This window comes from Oryx dammah, unplaced genomic scaffold, assembly GCF_014754425.2.
Source record: "Oryx dammah isolate SB20612 unplaced genomic scaffold, SCBI_Odam_1.1 HiC_scaffold_1, whole genome shotgun sequence".
Taxonomy (NCBI): domain Eukaryota; kingdom Metazoa; phylum Chordata; class Mammalia; order Artiodactyla; family Bovidae; genus Oryx; species Oryx dammah.
This window is the reverse complement of record NW_024070185.1, coordinates 44,142,133-44,162,226: the sequence shown is the minus strand read 5'-3', so window position 1 is coordinate 44,162,226 and position 20,094 is coordinate 44,142,133. Positions and strand designations below refer to the sequence as shown.

At 43.4% G+C, this 20,094-nt stretch overlaps 1 protein-coding gene across 2 annotated transcripts in view; it reads right to left on the bottom strand.

The window, feature by feature from the left end:
* Nucleotides 1-16,894, bottom strand: part of PIP5K1B (phosphatidylinositol-4-phosphate 5-kinase type 1 beta) — a 352,598-nt gene extending 335,704 nt beyond the window's left edge. The window contains exon 1 of one of the 2 annotated variants that reach the window (XM_040249018.1): nt 16,679-16,894. The gene's annotated coding sequence lies outside the window, so the exon portion shown is untranslated. The remainder of the gene's footprint in view (nt 1-16,678) is intronic. The other variant, XM_040249072.1, reaches the window with a different exon arrangement.
* Nucleotides 16,895-20,094: the final 3,200 nt, after the last annotated feature.

Sequence of the window (20,094 nt, the reverse complement as noted above, 5' to 3'; positions counted from 1 at the left end):
TTCTCCACTGGAGTGGGTAGCCATTCCCTTCTCCAAGGGATCTTCCTAGCCCAGGGATCAAAGCCAGGTCTCCCGCATTGCAGGTGGATTCTTTACCATCTCAGCCACAAGGGAAGCCCAATAGAAGAGAATAAAAAGGCACAAAGAGGTCAAGCTCCTGACCAGAAGTCACCAAAATGTCAGGAGATGGATCCGGATGAGCCAGAATCTCTGCTTGTAGGGCCAGATCTCTCACTGCACCCAGATTCAGCCTAGGCAAATGTATGGGATGCGTGCATGCTTGCTCAGTCGTGTCCGACTCTCTGTGACCCCATGGACTGGAGCCCGCAAGGCTCCTCTGTCCACCGAATTTTCCAGGCAAGAATACCAGAGTGGGTTGCCATTTCCTTCTCCAAAGGATCTTTTCGACCCAGAGATCGAACTTGTGTCTCTTGCATGTCCTGATTGGTAGGTGGGTTCTTTACCAGCTGAGCCACCAGCGAAGACCTATGATGTATGCGTGCTTGCTCAGTCGTGTCTGAGTCTTTGTGACCCCATGGACTGTAGCCCGCCAGGTGCCTCTGTCCATGGAATAAAAATAGAGGAAGTACAATCCAATGAAACCTGGAGATGAACTCTGCTTGCAATAAGCAACGGTAGGTGTAGGGGAGCAGCTAAATTCCCTTTCTCTGAAAGTTTCAAATAGTGAGAATAACAGATGACAAGAATTTTACACTGGTTTCATGGACTTGTTTTGCTAGTTTCTTTTTTGTTTAATAAGAAATAGAACCTTGTAGTCACAAATTCATTGTAAGCAGGCATTTTCATTTTGGTTCAAGAGGCCTCAACTGCTCTAAATCCTAAAGAACTTTGAGTTGTTCACCTTTTTACCTGATTCCTCTAAAGGAGAATAACAATAAACAAAAAGCAGTAGAAGCAGCCAGTGTGTAGGAAGACACTGGAGCTGTCAGGCTGTGTGGGAAAGACGAAGTAGGAGATGACATGGACCTGGCTGTCAGGGCTGGGCCTGCAAGGAGAGAGAAGCTGAGAACAAAAGAAAAGTCAGCCTCCAGGGAAAGTTCCAAGACAGTGGTAAGAGCAAGAATGCCAAAGGAAGTGTGTGCCTGAGAAATCACTCTTGGGCACATGTGGGGATCAGAACTGGGACATATGTGGTGGTATCATGAAAATCTGATACCACTTCCTTCAACAGAGAAGAAAACAGAAGAAGATTCAGTTTTTAAAAATAGAATGAGGAAGGTATAAAGAAATGAAATTGCAAGTGAAGATCAGGGAATGATGTTGGTTCTTAGGCATGCTCTCTTCTTAGTCTGTAAACCCTTCCAGGGAAGTTTCATCTAATTCCATGGCTTTGATCAGTGGCAAGAGACCGTAACACTGTCTGCATCATGGGCCTCTCTCCTCACCTCCACACTTGTACACTGAATGTCCTACTGGTTTGAATTGCTGCTCAGAGACCCATAACCATAACACGGCTAGTGTCTCCATCACGAGCCCCTCTCCTTACAGCCACACTCCATCTACACATCCCACAGGGACCCCAAACAAATGGGCAAAACTGGACTCATCGTCACGGCCCTCCCGCCTCTGCCACCACATGTGTGCTGACTCTTCTCCATACTCTCAGTGGACCATCATTCTCCACTCTCCTCAGCTACTCAAGCCAAAACTAGAGAATCATCATCATCTACCTCTTCCATTCCCTCAAAATCCACATGCAAGTGGTCACCCAGTCTTATCAGTTCTCTTCAATCTCAAATCTGCTCATTCTTCCCCATCCTCACTACCGAGTTCAGGTCCTCCTCATCCCTACTGTAGCTGTATCATCTGCTGTGACTAGCCTTTCTGTCTTCAGTCCCTTTCCCATCTCATTCACCTTCCAAACTGTAGCCCAGGCTGCTGATCTAGCACAAAGCATGACTCATCACTTGTCTATGAAAATCTCCTAGGTGTTGCCTCACTGCCAACAGAAGAAAGTTCAAACTCCCCAGCACATCTGATAAGATGTCCATGGTCTGGCTCCAACACACCCCTCCAGCCCGATTTCCTTCCACCCACACATACCCTACTCATTATCAGATTATATAGCTCCTAAACATACCAGGAAACTTTATGGCTTTATGTCTTCTGTGTTGTGCTTGGTACAGAGTAAGAGTTTAAGAAATGGTAGTTGCTATCACTACTATAAGGATGACAATGACCACACTGATGATGATGACGATGAACGGTCAACTATGGTCTTACGGACAAAACCAAAGCATTTAGATTCGGAGCATAACAAAGCATCTAAGGATTTGGGGGCATGGTACTGATAAAATTATAATCTCTGGTAGCAGGTATTTTAACTGACTAAAAAGGGAGGGGGGGAGGTATCGGAACCATTTGGGAAGCTGCTGTGATAGTCCAGGTAGGAGGTGTTTAATATAGGAAATACACATGAAAATGGAAGAAAATTAAAAAAATAATTTCCTCGTGACTTGGTAGCTGCACAGAAATAACGATGAGCAAAGTAAAAAGACTGCTAAAATTTCAAGAGCAGGTTAAAAAAAAAAAGGTATCTGATGAAAATCTAGAATTTAGGGATGTAGATCAATTCATATTTTTAAAAGGTACAAGTATAGATTTTATAATATAAGTATTTTTCATACGGGTAAGAGCTGGGCTCACAAGAGCAGATAAGTGACTAAGACAGAGTGAAGCATGAATTATTAAATAGTTCTAAATGTTACAGGCCAAAAAGCAAGAGATGGACAAAAAGAGTAAAATTTGGCCAAAAACAAGGCTGCTCGTTGGGAAAGGAACTTGAAATCAGTTGGAAGACTAGCAGCTAGACTTGTTAACATTTTAGAAAGGAGGAGGACCTAAGAAGAGGAAGAAAAGACAATTGTGGCTTAAGAAAATCATTCATTCATTCAACAAACATCCACTGAGAGCTATCTGTGCTAAACACTTTTCTAGGTGGGCATACAGGAGCCAACACGCACAGTCCCTCCCCTTGTAGAAGTTCACCTCCCAGTGTGAGAGGCGGACAGTGATGAAAACAACAAGAACGGAATATCAGGAAGTGCTTGCGACCATCTCTAAAGCTGCTAGGTGCGTAGGGAGGACACTTCAGGCTCGGTTGTAAAAAGCTGCCAGAAGTCTTCTGACATATGTGGAGAGTGACTGTTCTTTATATACAGTTTGCACGAAATGAAATGACGCATCATGGTTACAATATAAATTGCCATGTAGGAGAGGAAGTTTCTGAGAAACTGCAAAACAGTGAAGCCCACCTCCACACAAATCTTAAAGGTTCTATTTCCATTCAATCTTTTATAAACAAACACAAGCAAAGGCATGTTTCTCTCTTAACCCTTAGCATGAGAGACTGATTTCTCATTTTCCAGAGATCTTCGCCACTCTGCCTAAACTACCTGTCTTGGGGAAAACAATAAAGAGCGTTTAAATAGAGCTTGCCAAAGCAACAACACTACTGTTTCCATACATGAATGCATAAGCCTAAAAACAGTCTAGCTCTCACCACTTATTAAAAATAAGTTAAAATTTTCATATTCACCTCACTTGTTTTATTGTAGGTATTAAAGTTATTTTTTCCAATAGAAGATGGACATCAGAGACTGGAGAAGTTTCTATGCAATTTTTCCAATGGAACATGAGTTACCTTTGGTAATCTATGACCTTCAAAGGCATAAAATATTAAAAATGAAAGTCTCACCATTATACCCATAAATTACCACTGTTTAAATTAAATGGAAAAAAAAACCTATGAAAGTATGCTTTAGGCCATAATGTAGTAAACACACACAAATATTTTATACAAATAAAAAAGAAAGCATGAATATCTCAGCCTAAAAAGGTAGCACTTTATCTTAGCCCAAAAACAATAGATAAGAAAACCATACTCTTTATTGGCCAAAGAACTAAATGAATGAGAAAAATTAAAGCTTGCTTGCTTGAGATTTTCCCTAAAAAAGCCACTTTTTCTTTCTTAAAATAAGTTTCAAGTCAATGAGTAAGATGAGTCTATTTGGGAAACACAATTCAGATAACATCGGTGTTATCTGGCTCCCAAGATCACAACATATTCTCAGTAGCCAACAGTGAGTGGAAGGGTTATCACTGTTGAAAGTCACAGAAACAGGGTCAAAAAATATTTTTTAAAAGGCAGGTAAGATTCTCAAAATTAGCAAAGTGGGGTCACTGGGTACAAGAGCAAAGAGCCTTATATCCCTGAATGAATCTGGAAGTTATCACTTTATTATAACAAATGAGATATACTCTATGCTGTAAAATCTTTTAAAGAATCAGGGAAGGTAGTGGCAACTTTGGGGAAATTTTCTATACAAAAATTGGCTATAATAAATTTGGATTCTTAAGTAAGCAAACCCTTAGCAATCAAGAAATTTGTTCTAGAAGTAAACAGCCTGCCGCAAAGTTCTGAGTAGTCAAGAGTTCCCTGTTGTAAAACACATGAAAAGATGCTCAACATCGCTCATTATTAGAGAAATGCAAATCAAAACTATACTGAGGTATCACCTCACACCAGTCAGAACAGCCATCATCAAAAAGTCCACAAGCAATAAATGCTAGAGAGGGTGTGGAGAAAAGGGAACACTCTTGCACTGCTGGTGGGAATGTAAATTGATACAGCCACTATGGAAGACAGTATGGAGATGCCTTAAAAAACTAGGAATAAAACCACCATATGACCCAGCAATCCCACTCCTAGTCATATACCCTGAGGAAACCAAAATTGAAAAAGACACATGTATCCCATTGTTCCCTGCAGCACTATACACAGTAGCTAGAACATGGGAGGAACCTAGATGTCCATCGACAGATGAATGGATAAAGAAGTTGTGGTACATATACACAATGGAATATTACTCAGCCATTAAAAGGAACACCTTTGAGTCAATTCTAATAAAGTGGATGAACCTAGAACCTATTATACAGAGTCAAGTAAGTCAGAAAGAGAAAGATAAATACCATACTCTAACGCATATATACGGAATCTAGAAAAATGGTACTGAAGAATTTTTACTTACAGGGCAGCAATGGAGAAACAGAGAGAATAGACTCATGGACATGGGGAGAGGGGAGGAGAGGGTGAGATGAATGGAAAGAGTAACATGGAAACTTACATTACCATATGCAAAATAGATAGCCAACAGGAATTTGCTGTATGGCTCAGGAAACTCAAACGGGCTCTGTATCAATCTAGAGGGATGGGATGGGGAGGAAGATGGGAGGGAGGTTCAAAAGGGAGGGGATATATGTATCCCTATGGCTGATTCATGTTGAGGTTTGACAGAAAACAACAAAATTCCGTAAAGCAATTATCCTTCAATAAAAAAATAAATAAATTATTTAAAAAAATAAGAGTTCCCTGTTTTAAGCTCCTTTCATTTTATGCTTGAATGGCCAATTAAAATTGGCAGACTTGATGTCTCAATGAATTTCAGTCAGAAAAAAAAAACATGCTGTCAAACTGTTCTTGACATATTTTTTAGGTTAGTTTCATTTTTCTTCTTACAGTACCTTAGGTTCTTGCTAAAATAAATTATTAGGAACTTTTGAATGAGTATTCTATTAAAAAATGTAGCCATGCCCCAGTTTAAAGGTCATATTTCATCACTGTAGGTGATTTACCCTGTATAGCAAAGTGGTTTTATGAGTTAATTTTCCCCAACACCAAGTTCTATTAGATGCCTACTCTCCAATCTCACAATGTTTTTTGACAGAAATTAAAATTTTGCAGGGAGAGTCTGATAGGGTTGTTAACTCACAACCCTCCCTGAACCCCCAAGGGTGGAAAGAGCAGTGGATGGGGAATGACAGAGAGGCCCTCAATAAATGTACACCTCTGGTCTGAGCTTCTGCAAAGGCACCACTGGAGGGGACAACAGAATAGATTCATGTCTTCCAAACTGCAGGTCTCAGCCCATCAACAGGGAGTAAAACCAACATGGCAGATCAAGATCAGTATTTGATAGAGGTTGGAGGTGGGATGGAACTTATCAGAAAATACTGAGATGATTGGATGGCATCATAGACTCAATGGACATCATAGACTCTTTGAACAAACTCCAGAAAACAGTGAAGGACAAGGAAGCCTGGTGGGCTGCAGTCCGTGGGGTTGCAAAGAAGGAACATGACTTAGCAACTGGACAACAACAAGAGCACATCTCACACAGTCTAGGCTAAGTATTGTTGCATGAATCTTTGTTTTGAATATATTATTTATATGTCTATGTCTGTCCTGGCTTTCAACATAGAATGTGCTTCTTAAAGGGCACTGAGTTGGCCACAAAGGGTTAACACACCCACCCACCCCCTTCCCACAAATTCATATTTTGAAATCCTAACCCCAGTGTGATGGTACTAGAAGATGGAGCCTTTGGGAGGTGGCCTGGCTATGAAGGGGGGTCCTTTATGAATGGGTTTAGTGCTCTTATGAAAAAGACCCCAGGGAGGGTTCTTGCTCTCTTTCTGCCATTTGATGACAATGAGAAGTCGGCAGTCTGCAACCTAGAAGAGGGTTCTCACCAGAACCAGACCATGCTGGCATCCTGATCTCAGATGAACAGCCTCCAGAACTGTAAGAAATAAGTTTCTGTTGTTTGCAAGCCACCCAGTCTGTGTTACTTTGTTTTAGTAACCCAAGCTGATTAACAGTTTGGTACTTCTCTATTATTTACAGTTCAAGAGACACTGAGTAACTGAAAAGGCCATGTGCAAAGAGTAAAAGCAAGCTTGAAGTGAAGTGAAGTCGCTCAGTCCTGTCCGACTCTTTGCGAGCCCATGGACTGTATGTAGCCTACCAGGGCCCATCCATGGGATTTTCCAGGCAAGAATACTGTAGTGGGTTGCCATTTCCTTTTCCAAAGCAAGCTTAGCATAAGCTAATTTCTGTTAACTGATCTCTAAAGGATCCTACAATCCCGTTTCCTATTCATCCTAAAAATACCTAGAAGATCAAAGATAATGTTTTCAGCCTTTAACTAACTCCTTACTCAACAACTGCTTTTCTCTTATCTAAACAGCAGTCTTTGGTTCCTGTTAGAATATCGCCTGTGTGCTCAGCTGCTCAGTCATGGCCAACTCTTTCTGATCCTACAGACTATAGCCCACCAGGCTCCTCTGTCCTTGGAATCTTCCAGGCAACAAAACTAGAGTCAGTTGCCATTTTCTTCTCCAGGGGATCTTCCCACCAAGGGTCGAACCCCTGGATTTCTCTTGCATTTCCTGCATTGGCAGTTGGATTCTTTACTGCTGAGCCACCAGGGACGCCCCAGTGCACTATAAAATCTTGGTATTTGGTGAGGCTTGGGCAAGACCCTAGGATCACACTGGAGTCTTCATCCTGTGGCTGTAAGAACAGCCAACTATAGCTATGACCATGGTCTGACCACATTCTAGGGAGAAAAACCATCAAAGTAGGATGTTGTTTGGAAGAGCAAGTCCTCAGACTTGTGCAAGAGTTCTAAAGCTACAGATCAGGAGAGCCCCAGGGCCCAAAATGTGTCTGCTTCCTGAAGGGCCTGCCTGGGTGTGAGAGGTAAGGATCCAGCCAGCACACCTAGGGTCCTTTCCAGCCACTTCGATTGCTCTGGCTGCAGTATGGATCATGGATTAGAGGAAGGCCAGAGTGGACTCAGGAGCCCAGGGAGGTGATGGTTAGAATCCAGCAGAGAAATGTGAAGTTGGACTAGGGCAGAATCAGCAGAAACTATGAGAACCAGATGGAAGAGGGAGATATTCAGCAAGCAAGATTGACAGAAATAGGTGATGGGTTAGATGTGACGAATGAGAAAGATGGGGTCAAGGATAGCACCAAGTTTATACTTCCTATGAGGCAGTGGCTAGCGATGTCCATCACAGATCTAAGCAAGAGGAAAGATCAGGATTATGGTCTTGGGCATGAAAAATTTCAGGTGCCTCTGAGATAGCCAAGTGCAATGTCAATTATGTAATCTAGTGCTCATAGAGAGGCCTAGGTTGGAGATGTAAATTTTAGATTCACTTATGTCTTTCTTTTTAAATTCTTGCTCCAAAATTACATTTTGAGACACAAGTGTTTGAAACAGAAAAGAATGAGGGCTTTAAAATCAGAAAATCCAGAGATGAAACTGTCTCTTACTGACTCTGTGTCCACGAGCCTGCACCTAGCCCAATCAGGTTTCCAATTTCCCCTTTATCAGTGAGGAAGCTGCAGCCCACCGTCAGAAGCATGGTGAAGATGAGGAGAAAACAGCACTTGAGAAGTGCCTGGAACAGAGCAAGTTCTCAACACAGGGGAGCCAGAACCATGCTATACTTTTTTGTATACCCCCTAGCACTTGATACTGTCCTGGCTAAGGATTCCATCAACATTTAGTATGTTGAACTGACTTGAAATACTCAGAATTGTCAGCAAACCACTATTTCCTAGACAACCACTAGCTCTCAAAATCATTCCTCCACCTGGCACCCTACTGAAGCAACACCCAAACATAAGCTATGCATGGAGCATGTCTTCCTCCATCACCCACATACCCTGGTGCATCTCCCAGCCCTGGGAGTACCCACCACTTGGCAGGGGCCAGTGACTATCCAGAGCTCGTTTCTACTATCTAAAGTCCTTGATACCCAATCTGGTCATATGAAGTTGTTCTCTTGTGGTCTACAAGGATGTGAGAAAAGCCAAGACTGGCTCTATCTCTTCTCTAGTATTTCTAGAGCAGGCAGATGGCACCCTCTTCACACACCCTGAAATTCATCTGGGAATACCAAGCATTTCAGGAGGCTTAGATTTTGAGCAATGGGTTTACCATTTCCTGCCAACATTGGGATTTCCCAAGTGGCTCAGTGGGTAAAGAATCCACCTGCAATGCAGGACACGCAGCATAAGTGGGTTCGATCCCTAAGTTGTGAAGATCCCCTGGAGGAAGGCATGGCAAACCACTTCAGTATTCTTGCCAGGAGAATCCCCACGGACAGAGGATTCTCGTGGGCTACAGTCCACGGGGTTGCAAAGAGACGTGACTGAAGCAACTGAGCACGCATGCATGCACACACACACCAATATTGAGTGTGCACCAGAATCACTTGTCATTCAGATTCTTGATCCCCATTCCCAGAGTTTCTGACTCAGTTAGCCTGGGGTACAGTATAAGAATCTGCATTTCTAACAAGTCCTCAGTTCTAGGGACAACACCCAAGAACCCGGCTTCTTCCTGAGACTGGGTAATAGCAATGTCTAACTAACATTTAAAAAGAAACCAGCTGAAGTTGGGAAGGTTTACCTGGAGTGTCATAGGAAGTTGCCCTGTATATTATCACTGTGGTATCTCACTTAAGAGTTATATATGTTTGGGATTTTTGTACTTTCAGACCTTATTTTAATCGTTTCCTAATGTTTTGTCTTATGCTTCATAATTTCTACTTATTTGTTCTGTTATTTTTGAAAAAGAAAAAGCAAGAACTCTTTATATAGAGATACCTCTTCATACTGATGCCAGAACCTAAACCCATCACTGTTACCTTCTTCTGGAGGACCTAGTTGTCATTTTCATGGAGTTGTCATAGCCAGCCTTTAAGAAAAATCTTCACAACTCAAGCTGTTTGGCTTGAGAAACCTCAGTGGTGGCCCAATTCATCTTGACAGGATGAATGGGGCCTATTCATTCACTGACTTACATGTTTACTGGGCCCCTAGTATATGTCAAGCATTTTCTTGATAGGCAATGTTAAGGAACCATGACATTCACCCTTAAAGGAGTTTATAACCTTAAGTTGAGTGTGAGTTTGAGTAGAGGTGATAAAAAAATAAGTAAAATACATAGATGTATAAGTATCTACTGTGATAGGTGAAGAAAACATATGAAGAAGGTCCCCTTTAGGTTAGATGATCAGAGAAAGTCTCTAGAGGAGGCGACATTTAAATTGATTAACTTAGAGAAGCTTAAAGTCCATTCTTGTCTGTGTATCCTGAACCAAATTCACTCGTATGCCACTCTGGGAGCTTTAAAAATGTTTATCTGATAATTATAAACAGCAGAAAGAACAGATTTCCTATTTAGATTATTATTTCTGTTAAGGAAGAGAAAAAAATCATTCCTAGGAACATTGGTTAAAGAAAGTTGGCAGTCTGGTGACTAAATACCATTTATGATGTAAAAAGAAGGACTACTATAAACTATTGAAACTAGTGTTTATCAGTCTGCCTGACATTTCTAAGAGGGTCTGGAAAATAATGAAATCAGAATAATCATGAAATGTCTCAAAGTTTTGAAGAGTAATCTTCATGTAAATTCATAAGCTGTTCGGTATATATTTATTACATCCCCACCTTTTCCCATATATAATGCTAAGTTCCAAGAATACAAAAATAAAATGTGATGCCTAACCATTCCCACTGACAAATATTAGCTAAACACCTATGATGCACTTACCACTTCCTCAAGCTGGTCATAGTTTTGCTTCTTTTTATTGTTGTTTTGTTTCCTTACTTCATCAGTAAATACTATGACCAAATGATCAAGAGATAATTATGCTGATCATAGTATTTTTTAAAGTATGCTTTAAATGTTGAAAATCCTGGATAAATAACAAGGTCCTATTGTACAGCACAGGGAACTATATACAATATCCTCTGATAAACCATAAAGGAAAGAATTTTTAAAAGAATGTATGTGTGTATGTGTATATATATATACATATATGTACAACTTTGCTGTACCTCAGAAATCAATAACATTGGAAATCAACTATCCTTAAGCAAAAAAAGAAAGAAAGAAAGTTCACTACTCAGTAAGTAGAATCTATGAATTTCTTGTGCAAATCTATGAAGCAAAGAAACACATTTTTATGGCTAGCTATAATTTCCTCCTAAACCCCTTGCTCAACATTATTGGATACCAATGGCTTAAGTATCACCTCTCTCTTACAAAAGAGAGGCATTTTCTACAGTCTTGTGTCTTTAGTCCTGGGATTTTAGTTCCAATTCAAGGTAATTATATTGTACTTTCTGGGCCTGCAGTGCTTGCAAGCCCCATCCTTGCCTGAAGAAACTCTACTGAAAGACACAAGCCCGTTTTTAGTGAGAGCAATACTACCCACAAATGCTATGTAGTTCAATATACAATTTTATAACTGACTTTCAAAAACCTTTAGAGAAACAGGTCTCAAGAACTTGCTCACCCATTAGTCAACTCCTCCAAACATACTGCTCTCGTACTGTTAATTCATCCCGTGAACAATGCAGAAGACTTTCTAAAAGAAGAATACACACTTCATGGAGTTGTCTTTCAAACATAGGTTTGTTTTAACTTAAAATGACAATATCTAAGAACGGTCAGTTGACTAGACATGTAAAGACATCTCAGTTATTATGTTCCAAATCTTCCCAAGAGTAACCTAATTCAGGTAGGGCTCCTGTGTTTTCCTATATTATCTCCTTACACACCTCTGATGGACTTCCCTGGCGGCCAAGATGGTAAAGAATCTGCCTGCAATGTGGAAGACGTGGGTTCGACCCCTGGGTTGGGAAGATCCCCTGGGGAAAAGAATGGCTACCCAGTCCAGTCTTCTTGCCTGGAAAATTCCATGGACAGAGAAGCCTGTCAGGCTATAGTCCATGGGGTCACAAAGAGTTGGACATGACCAAGTGAATAACACAAGCAGGCACACACACACACACACACACCCCTCTAATGAAGTTAGACAGTAAATACAATGGAATACATAAAATTAAGCCTGGTTTCCCTGGCCTAATCTTTTATCCTGAAAGGAACCTGACTGAATAAAATGCTTCATCAATAGGAGCCAATTTTGACTAAACAGTACTTCAAAAATGTCATCAAGAGATTAAGCTTAACATTAAAAAAAAAAAAGAAAAATACTAAATAAAACAAAAGGCTAGGTTTCTTCCCTCCTCCATTTCCCTGGCATTTAGAAGAACTGCCTTAGATAAGTCCACAAATGAACAGCTGAGCTACATAATGTACAGTTCTAACTGGGCAGCTTCTAGAAAAATAAAAGGACTCCTTCCAACCCCAGTTAATGTGCTTGATACAAAAAGAACATGTTTCTGCAACAAATATATTTCAGGCTTGATTTTTACAGAGTAACTAATGAAGGCTCCAGCCATAGGGGAAAAGAATTATTTTTCCAGGATATTAAACGTTCTGACTCACCATTTAACAGAAGTACAACTTAAATGAATATGCAAATTAAATGTATACATATTTATGACTTTATCCATGTATGACAAGGCCTATGGCTTCTGGTTTTATTAAACAGGAAGAAAAGCCTGGAAAACTACCATACATTTGTATTTCTATTCAAATAGTTCCTTCTCCCCAAGCACTGGTTGAAGCAAAGTACTAATTCTGAGTCTAGTGATATATATAAGCCAAGAGAATCATACTGAACGGATGAAAATGGACATTGTCTCCTTTATTATGTTTGGACAAGAAGATGTAAAAATATAAATATGAAACCATTAAAAATGTGACACCTCATGAATAATTACTAGTAAACAGAATTTTTCTGTTAATCTCTATGATTTCTAGAAGTCAAAAATGCGCTCTCACCATAGAATCCCTAGTAAAACCCTGAATAAGAATCTTAAGAATTTTACATTAGCCGTAGTCCTGCTAAACATCTGTGAGACTACAAGCAAGTCAATTCACCACTCCAAGCCTCAGCTATTTTACCCATAAAAGGCCCAAGTTTCTGAACTAGTTAATATTTGAATTCTCTATCAGAAAGAAATCTACCCTCAATCCCCCATGTGTCAGTAAGACCATTCTAATTATTTGTCATCATTCTTCTGAAAGTTAAAACACTCTTTTGTGCATACAGGAAGGATGGTTGGAAAGAGAAGAGGATTCTTAGAGGGAATAGAAGCGAGGCTGGTTTTGTTAATTAGGTTCCTCCTCTGAAACCACGAGTCTATTAGCATATACTGAAATTTACCCAAATAAAAGAATGGTTGGTATCTTCATCTCAAGACATATTCTTTCAGGAAAGGGCACAAGTCAATTTCTAAGAATGTATATTTCAGCCAGTTGCACATTACTAACAACTAAGGCAGGCAAGAGGCAAGCAAAAGAGAATGACATAGATGTCAGTTTATGGTCTACACCGAGAAATAAACACTCATCTTTATATGATGTAATCAGGAAGGAAAGATACAACATGCACCTGCCAGCTCCAGGAGGCACACCTCTCACAGGTAAATTACCTTATGGGTCAGCAGATGCTGGGAGTTTACATGATGAGATGCTTTCTAAGGATAAGATGCTTTGTTTTCCTCCTTCATTCAACTCTTCATTGACTACTTACTATATCAAATTCCAAAGCTAAAAAAATAAATGAAGGTATGAATTGACAGTCTATAATATTCACGTAAACCTTGACATTTATTTTAGAGTAGTTCAGCCCCTGAGAATATTTCCAAATAAAACAATAAATCTAAACAATATAGATGCTAAGCTAAAGTGCCCTTGGAATTTTCTTTCCCTTCATTAAGTGGTATGTCATGAAGGGGAAGTGTGTGTTAATCGCTCAGTCATGTCCGACTCTTTGTGATCCCAGGGACTGTAGCCCACCAGGCTCCCTTTGTCCACAGCATTCTCTAGGGAAGAGCACTGGAGTGGGTAGCCATTCTGTTCTCAAGGGAATCTTCCCGACCCAAGGATGAAACTCAAGTCTCCTGCATTGCAGGCAGATTCTTTACCATCTGAACCACCTCATTAAGTGGTATGTGATGAAGGGGAAGTAAATTACAAGTGGAATAGGTAACTCGGATTACCTATTAGTTAATACAGGGTGAAAAATTTTATTTCCCCTAGAGAAATGATTTTATTGGATTACAAATATATTGATAAGCATTATAGAATGCTAAAACCAGAAAGAGAAAAATAATACAAACTTCTTGTTTTATATGTGAGAGACTTGAGGCTCAAAGGTGGTAGGATTTGGTCCAGGTTATACAGCTAAATCCCTGGAGGAGAAAATGGCAACCCACTCCTATATGTTTTTGCCTGGAAAATCCCATGAACAGAGGAGCCTTGTCGGCTACAGTCCATGGGGTCACAAAAGAGTCACACAACTTAGAGACTAAAGAAAAACAGTCAAGTATACTGCCAGAACTAGAACCCAGGTCACCAGCAGGCATGCTTCACAGTCCCTGATGTACTGCATCCCATGAGTCTCCTCATTGTTGTCAGAAGTGAAACAATGTCACAATCTACAAAGCAAAGGACTAGACACCAAGAGCTTTGAGTTCTAGTCTTGTAAACTCTACTAGATTAGACATGATACTTTACAAAACTAATCACTTGTCTAAACCTCAGTTTTCTCAACTGTTGAAATTTGAACAGTAATTTACAGTGAGACAGTGCAAACCACAATAAATGCAGAAATGTCTGGCCATTGTAAACCTTATACAAGCACAGAAGTAGCACTGGGTGGATGACAACAGTGATGGTGATGATTCCAGACAACCTGCTGCTGCTGCTAAGTCGCTTCAGTCGTGTCTGACTCTGTGTGACCCCACAGACAGCAGCCCACCAGGCTCCGCCGTCCCTGGGATTCTCCAGGCAAGAACACTCGAGTGGGTTGCCATTTCCTTCTCCAATGCATGAAAGTGAAAAGGTAAAGTGAAGTCGCTCAGTCGTGTCCGACTCTGTGTGACCCCATAGACGGCAGCCTACCAGGCTCCTCCGTCCATGGGATTTTCCAGGCAAGAGTACTGGAGTGGGTTGCCATTGCCTTCTCCTTCAGACAACCTGGCTTCAACTCTAATTCCAGCCACTTGTTACCTTGATAAGTCATTAAACCTGTGAGCCTCACATTCCTCTTGTGAATATCTGGTTAATAATTTTTGCCCTGCCTCCCCCAGAAATGTTCAGAATTAAAAGTTTTTCAGAGAATGTTGTTATTGTTTCAGTTGCTAACTCAAATCAGACTCTTGCAACCCCATGGACTATATAGCCCATGGGATTCCTCTGTGCATGGGATTTTCCAGTGAAGAATACTGGAGCAGGTTGCCATTTCCTTATCTGGGAAATCTTCCAGACCCAGGGATTGAACCTGAGCCTCCTACATTGGCAGGCAGGTTCTTTACCATTGAGCCACCAGGACAGCCCGTCAGAGAATATGAAAAAGCATTTACAAAGCAAGGCATTGATGCAAATGTGAGGTATTACCAAATCCCTCTAGTCTTATTTGGACAAAGATATAACGAGATTTTATTCATTTTTTAAAGTGTTCCTCCTCAACTAAGACGTCATTATGCATCAGTCTCAGTCTTACCAGCTTTCTCATCAGTTTTCCTAAGTCTCCACAGAAGGTACCATTTCCCTCAGCTCAGAGATTACGCTTGCTGCTTACTCAACTTCCCACTGGCAAGGACTTATCTGAGAAAGGTTTATTTCTAGGGCCGCCTTTCGACTGGAAATGCCCTGACAAAAGCTTCCATGAACACTATTATACTTCATCACATTAAAAGTGGTAAGGAATCCAACCCTTTGGCTTTTCTCCACTCCCAACACTTCAGCCTTTACATAGAAGAGACAGAAGCCTGGGTGGATGCTTTTCACCGGAAGGGCAACAAGGGTTGTTACCCAAACCCATGCTTGGTAGTACTGATGGGGAGACTGCTGCTTCTTTGCGGGTGACTAGCACATTCTTAGGCCCAACCGGCCTCTCAAGGGTCACTCACCTTAGAGCTACCGCCCCTGGCAGGCTGAGAATATCATAGAAAAATAGAAGGGTGGGGGAGTGGGGGTGTGCAGTATTTTTGGTCTGCAACATGCTAGCTGCCTTAAAAAAAAAAATCAGAGTAACTAGCATTTCCTTGCTGAGAACCCAGATTTCAGTTGATCAGAAGAAAAAACTCATCAGCCTATCCAAACAACTCTGAAACAGGTTTCCATCCAGCCACGCCGGGCACCAGAGACAAGTGAGCTGAGGCTGGGTGGGGGGTAAGAACTGACAACAGGCTTATCTGCATAGATGAACGATAAGCTGCCCTTTGTTGTCTTCTGTTTTGGTGACTCTTGGCACCGGTTTGGCAAATCAAACCCCGGAGTTCTCCCTCTCTGGTGCCCCCACACTCCCACCCCCCGTCCCAGCTGTTGAAGCGTCACGTTGACCCGGCTGGGGAAGAGAAGCAGGTGAAACGCAGAAGTCTGTATATTGCTGCATTTAGGTTGAAACCACGCCGCACCTGTTCAATCCGGCTCCGGCGCCAGAGACCAGAACACCGACTCGTAAGCCCCTCGAGATCCCAGGGGCGCCTAACAAGTTCGCCGCTGTTTAATATCCGGAGAGGGTGGTGGGAGAGCTCTCTTTTTGCAGCCAAACTCAGCTGGCTACCCAGAAAAAGGAAAGGGGGATCCGGCTCAAGTGAACCCAGAGTGATCCCCAGTGTCACTGCGGCCCCGGGGATCCGGGTAGTAAGCGGAGTGGGTGCCCGCGGGGAGCGCGCAGCCGTGGCCCGGAGGAATGAAGGTCCCGCTTCGGTGGCCACGCGAACCCCCTCCACCCTACCTCCAGCACCAGACGGACAAAGTCAGAGCGTCGAGAGATCGCCAGGATTCATCAGAGACTCAGAGCCCCCAAGCTCGAGTCCAAAAGGAGGGTCGCGGGAGGAGGGGCAGGGGACGCGCAGGAAACTTACCTCACCGGGACAGCCTTCGGGCACCTCCGGTGTCGAGACCAGTTGCGCCACAGCGTGCAAGTTATCGGGACGTTGTCTCTTCCCCGGGTCGAAAGGAGAGCCGTGCAAGCAAGGGGCGGGGGGGGGGGGTCAGCGGGGCGGGGCCCGAGCCCGGGCGCGGAGCGCGGAGCGGGCAGGTGCCGGGGCCCCAGCCGCGGGACCAAACTCGCCCCGGACGCGCCTGAGCGGGGGCGCGCGGCTGCGAGTGTGCAATGCGCGCGCGCCGCGGCCAGAGTGTGTCCCCGCTTTCCCCTTCCTTCCCCGCCGGTCCTGCGGCCAGACTGAGCACTGAGCGGCCGCCGAAGCCCGCGCTGCTCTGAGCGGCTCCACCGCCGGGCGCACTCTGGCCGCGGCGCGTTCGGGGTCGGGGGCCGGGGACTGAGGAGCAGGGCGCCCCAGGGCTTGGGCGCAGTTTCCTGCGCAGAGCGCGCTGGAGTCGGAGCGAGGCGCGGAGAGAGCTGGCTGCGCGGCGGCGGCCGCAGCTCTGAAAGGCTGCAGGCCCCGCCCGCCGGCCGCCCAGGCTCTTCCCCTTTTCTCTCCACCCCCTCGCTCCATCCCCGCACGCCCTGCAGGGAAGCCAGACCGGTTTGCAGCTGCGGCGGCGGGAGCCTTACCGCAGTAGGACTGGGCGTCCGAGTCGACGCTGGGGACAAGGCGCTTGGTCCCGCCGCCGCGTGCCTAAGACAGAGAGCGGGGGTGGAGTGGGCCCCTAGATCCAGCCGCTTCCTGCAGGGCTAGCCAAGGGCTTCTCGGCTGTGCTAAGTCTTGCAGCCCCGGAAAACAGGGCTGTGTTTGGGACAGGGCTCCCGCTTCCTCAGGCCACCAAACTCTTCGACACCTGGTCTCCTGCCCGCTGGACTCTGCTTGCGCCGAACCCCCGCTTTAACCAGGAAGGGGCAAGGCAGTCACCACGTGTTCCCAGGAAGTAAGACCTACCCAAGAGAAAGAAATAGGTAGGAGAAGGGGTCCTGGGAGAGAGAAGGCTGGAGGGACATCAGGCACTGATGGTCGGTGATGAGGGTCCGGGCCAAATCTTACTGACAGCGCTGAGTGGGCGTGGGGCCCTCGTAATCTCACCCGATGTTCAGTCCAGCAACGGAGAGGACGCCGGCCAGGTCTAAAGGACTCTCTTGGGTCTGGGGGAGGGGGAGGGAGCTGCTATCATGGAAGCTATACTGCTGCTACTGCTGCTAAGTCGCTTCAGTTGTGTCCGACTCTCTGAGACCCCATAGACGGCAGCCCACCAGGCTGCTCCGTCCCTGGGATTCTCCAGGCAAGAATACTGGAGCTGGAGTGGGTTGCCATTTCCTTCTCCAGGGGATCTTCCCCATTCGGGGATCGAACCTGCGTCTCCTGCATTGCAGGCGGATGCTTCCCCTTTACCCTTATTTTACAAAGAAACACATTCGTGGGAAACGTGGGATATATTCTGTCCCAAGAAAACCAACCTTTCATGTCCTTATCCTCAGATACCGCCTAATGGGTGAGCCAAAATGAATTGTTTGAAAGGATACTCTGTTAGTTCTCAGCAAATGAAAAAACCTCTTTTTTGAGTTGAAATCTTGTACTTCCCAGTTCAGAACGGAGGATAATAATTCCTTGGTAACACATATCTGTTAAACTTTTTCTAGCATACCTCTTCCAGATGTGTCAGGCCACCCCTGGGAGTTTTAGGCCATCACTTGTTTAGAACCCTGTGACTTGTGTCTGGTTTTAGCACCCTAGGCTCTTCAAAGCCTAAGAGCAGGAATACAAATCTAGTCCAGCATGATCACTTCACAGAAGTAAAAACTGAGACCCCAAAGTATTAAGTGACCCACAGGCCAGAACACAGGTTCCTTGATTCCCAGAAATGCTGGACTAACAAAGTTCAGTTTGGGTCTAAAGAGACGTGGGTGGAGGAAAGAGACACAGATCAAAGAACCCTTCATCTGCCTGGTGTGAATCACCGTGTAGAGGGCAGCAGCATACCGCTGTAAGTAGCAGACTGCTGGGATCTGGGGATGGTAATCCCAGTTTCTTCTCTGCTTCTCAGATATTTGTTCTGAAATCCAAGGAGTGGAAAACAAATCTGCTTCCCAGAGAGGAAATAATAAGTGAAAATACAAAGTTAGTTCTCGATATTTCCTGGGAATACAGAGGAGACAAAAACAGATAAAATCAAAATTAAAATAATGGCTTAGATGTGGTCACCTATGCTACTTACAAATGGACACACACACACACGTGTACACACCTTTTCCATTAAAAGCCTGTTTGATTCCCTTCTATAAAGCACAGAGGCCAACAGCCTTCAGTTTCCAGAGCAAATTCACAAAGCAGAATGCCCACTGGCTATTTAGAGAGCTAACACTATTAAACAGGATTCTAGGTGCTCTGATTTTTCGAGTAGTCATGTATGGATGTGAGAGTTGGACAATAAAGATAGCTGAGTGCCAAAGAATTTATGCTTTTGAACTGTGGTGTTGGAGAAGACTCTTGACATTTCTTGAACAGCAAGGAGATCCAACCAGTCCATCCTAAAGGAAATCGGTCCTGAATATTCATTGAAAGGGCTGAGGCTGAAGCTTTGCAAAGCTTCAGTACTTTGGCCACCTGATGCAAAGAACTGGCTCATTTGAAAAGACCCTGATGCTGGGAAAGATTGAAGGCAGCAGGAGAAGATGACGAGAGAGGATGAAATGGTTGGATGGCATCACCGACTCAATGGACGTGAGTAAACTCTGGGAGTTGGTGATGGACAGGGAGTCCTGGCGTGCTGCAGTCCATGGGGTCACAAAGAATCAGACAAGAATGAGCGACTGAACTGAACTGAACTATTAGCAATAGTGGCTTGGCCATAAACTCTGGAAATATTAAAAAATCAGATAATGCTTATCTAATTGTTTTACTTGATTTTGAGTATAATTTTTCCAACTGATTTCAGATCTTAGTCCAAAATCTTAATAATGCTATTTGGTACTCCCCTGTGAGAAACAGGCATAGATTTCTTATAACAGATTTAATAGCATTAATGGCTCCAGTTCATGACCTCCCTTTAGCCATGTCCTTTTTTTCTAACTTTGTAGTACCCTCCCACTCTGTGTTCATTCATATGCTTTACTTTGATCAGTGGAACAGTAGCAGACTTGATGTAAATCGAGGTTTGAAAAATGTTTGTCAACAAGGAAATACCACTACACATCTGTTAAAATTTCCAAAATCCCAGAACACTGACAAAACCAAATGCTGGCAAGAATATAGAGCAAAAGGAACTTTCATTCATCGCTGGTGGGAATGCAAAATTTAATGGCCACTTTGAACAACAGTTTTTCAATTCCTTACAAAACTAAACATACTCTTACCATGTAATTTGGCAATCATATTCCTTAGTATAT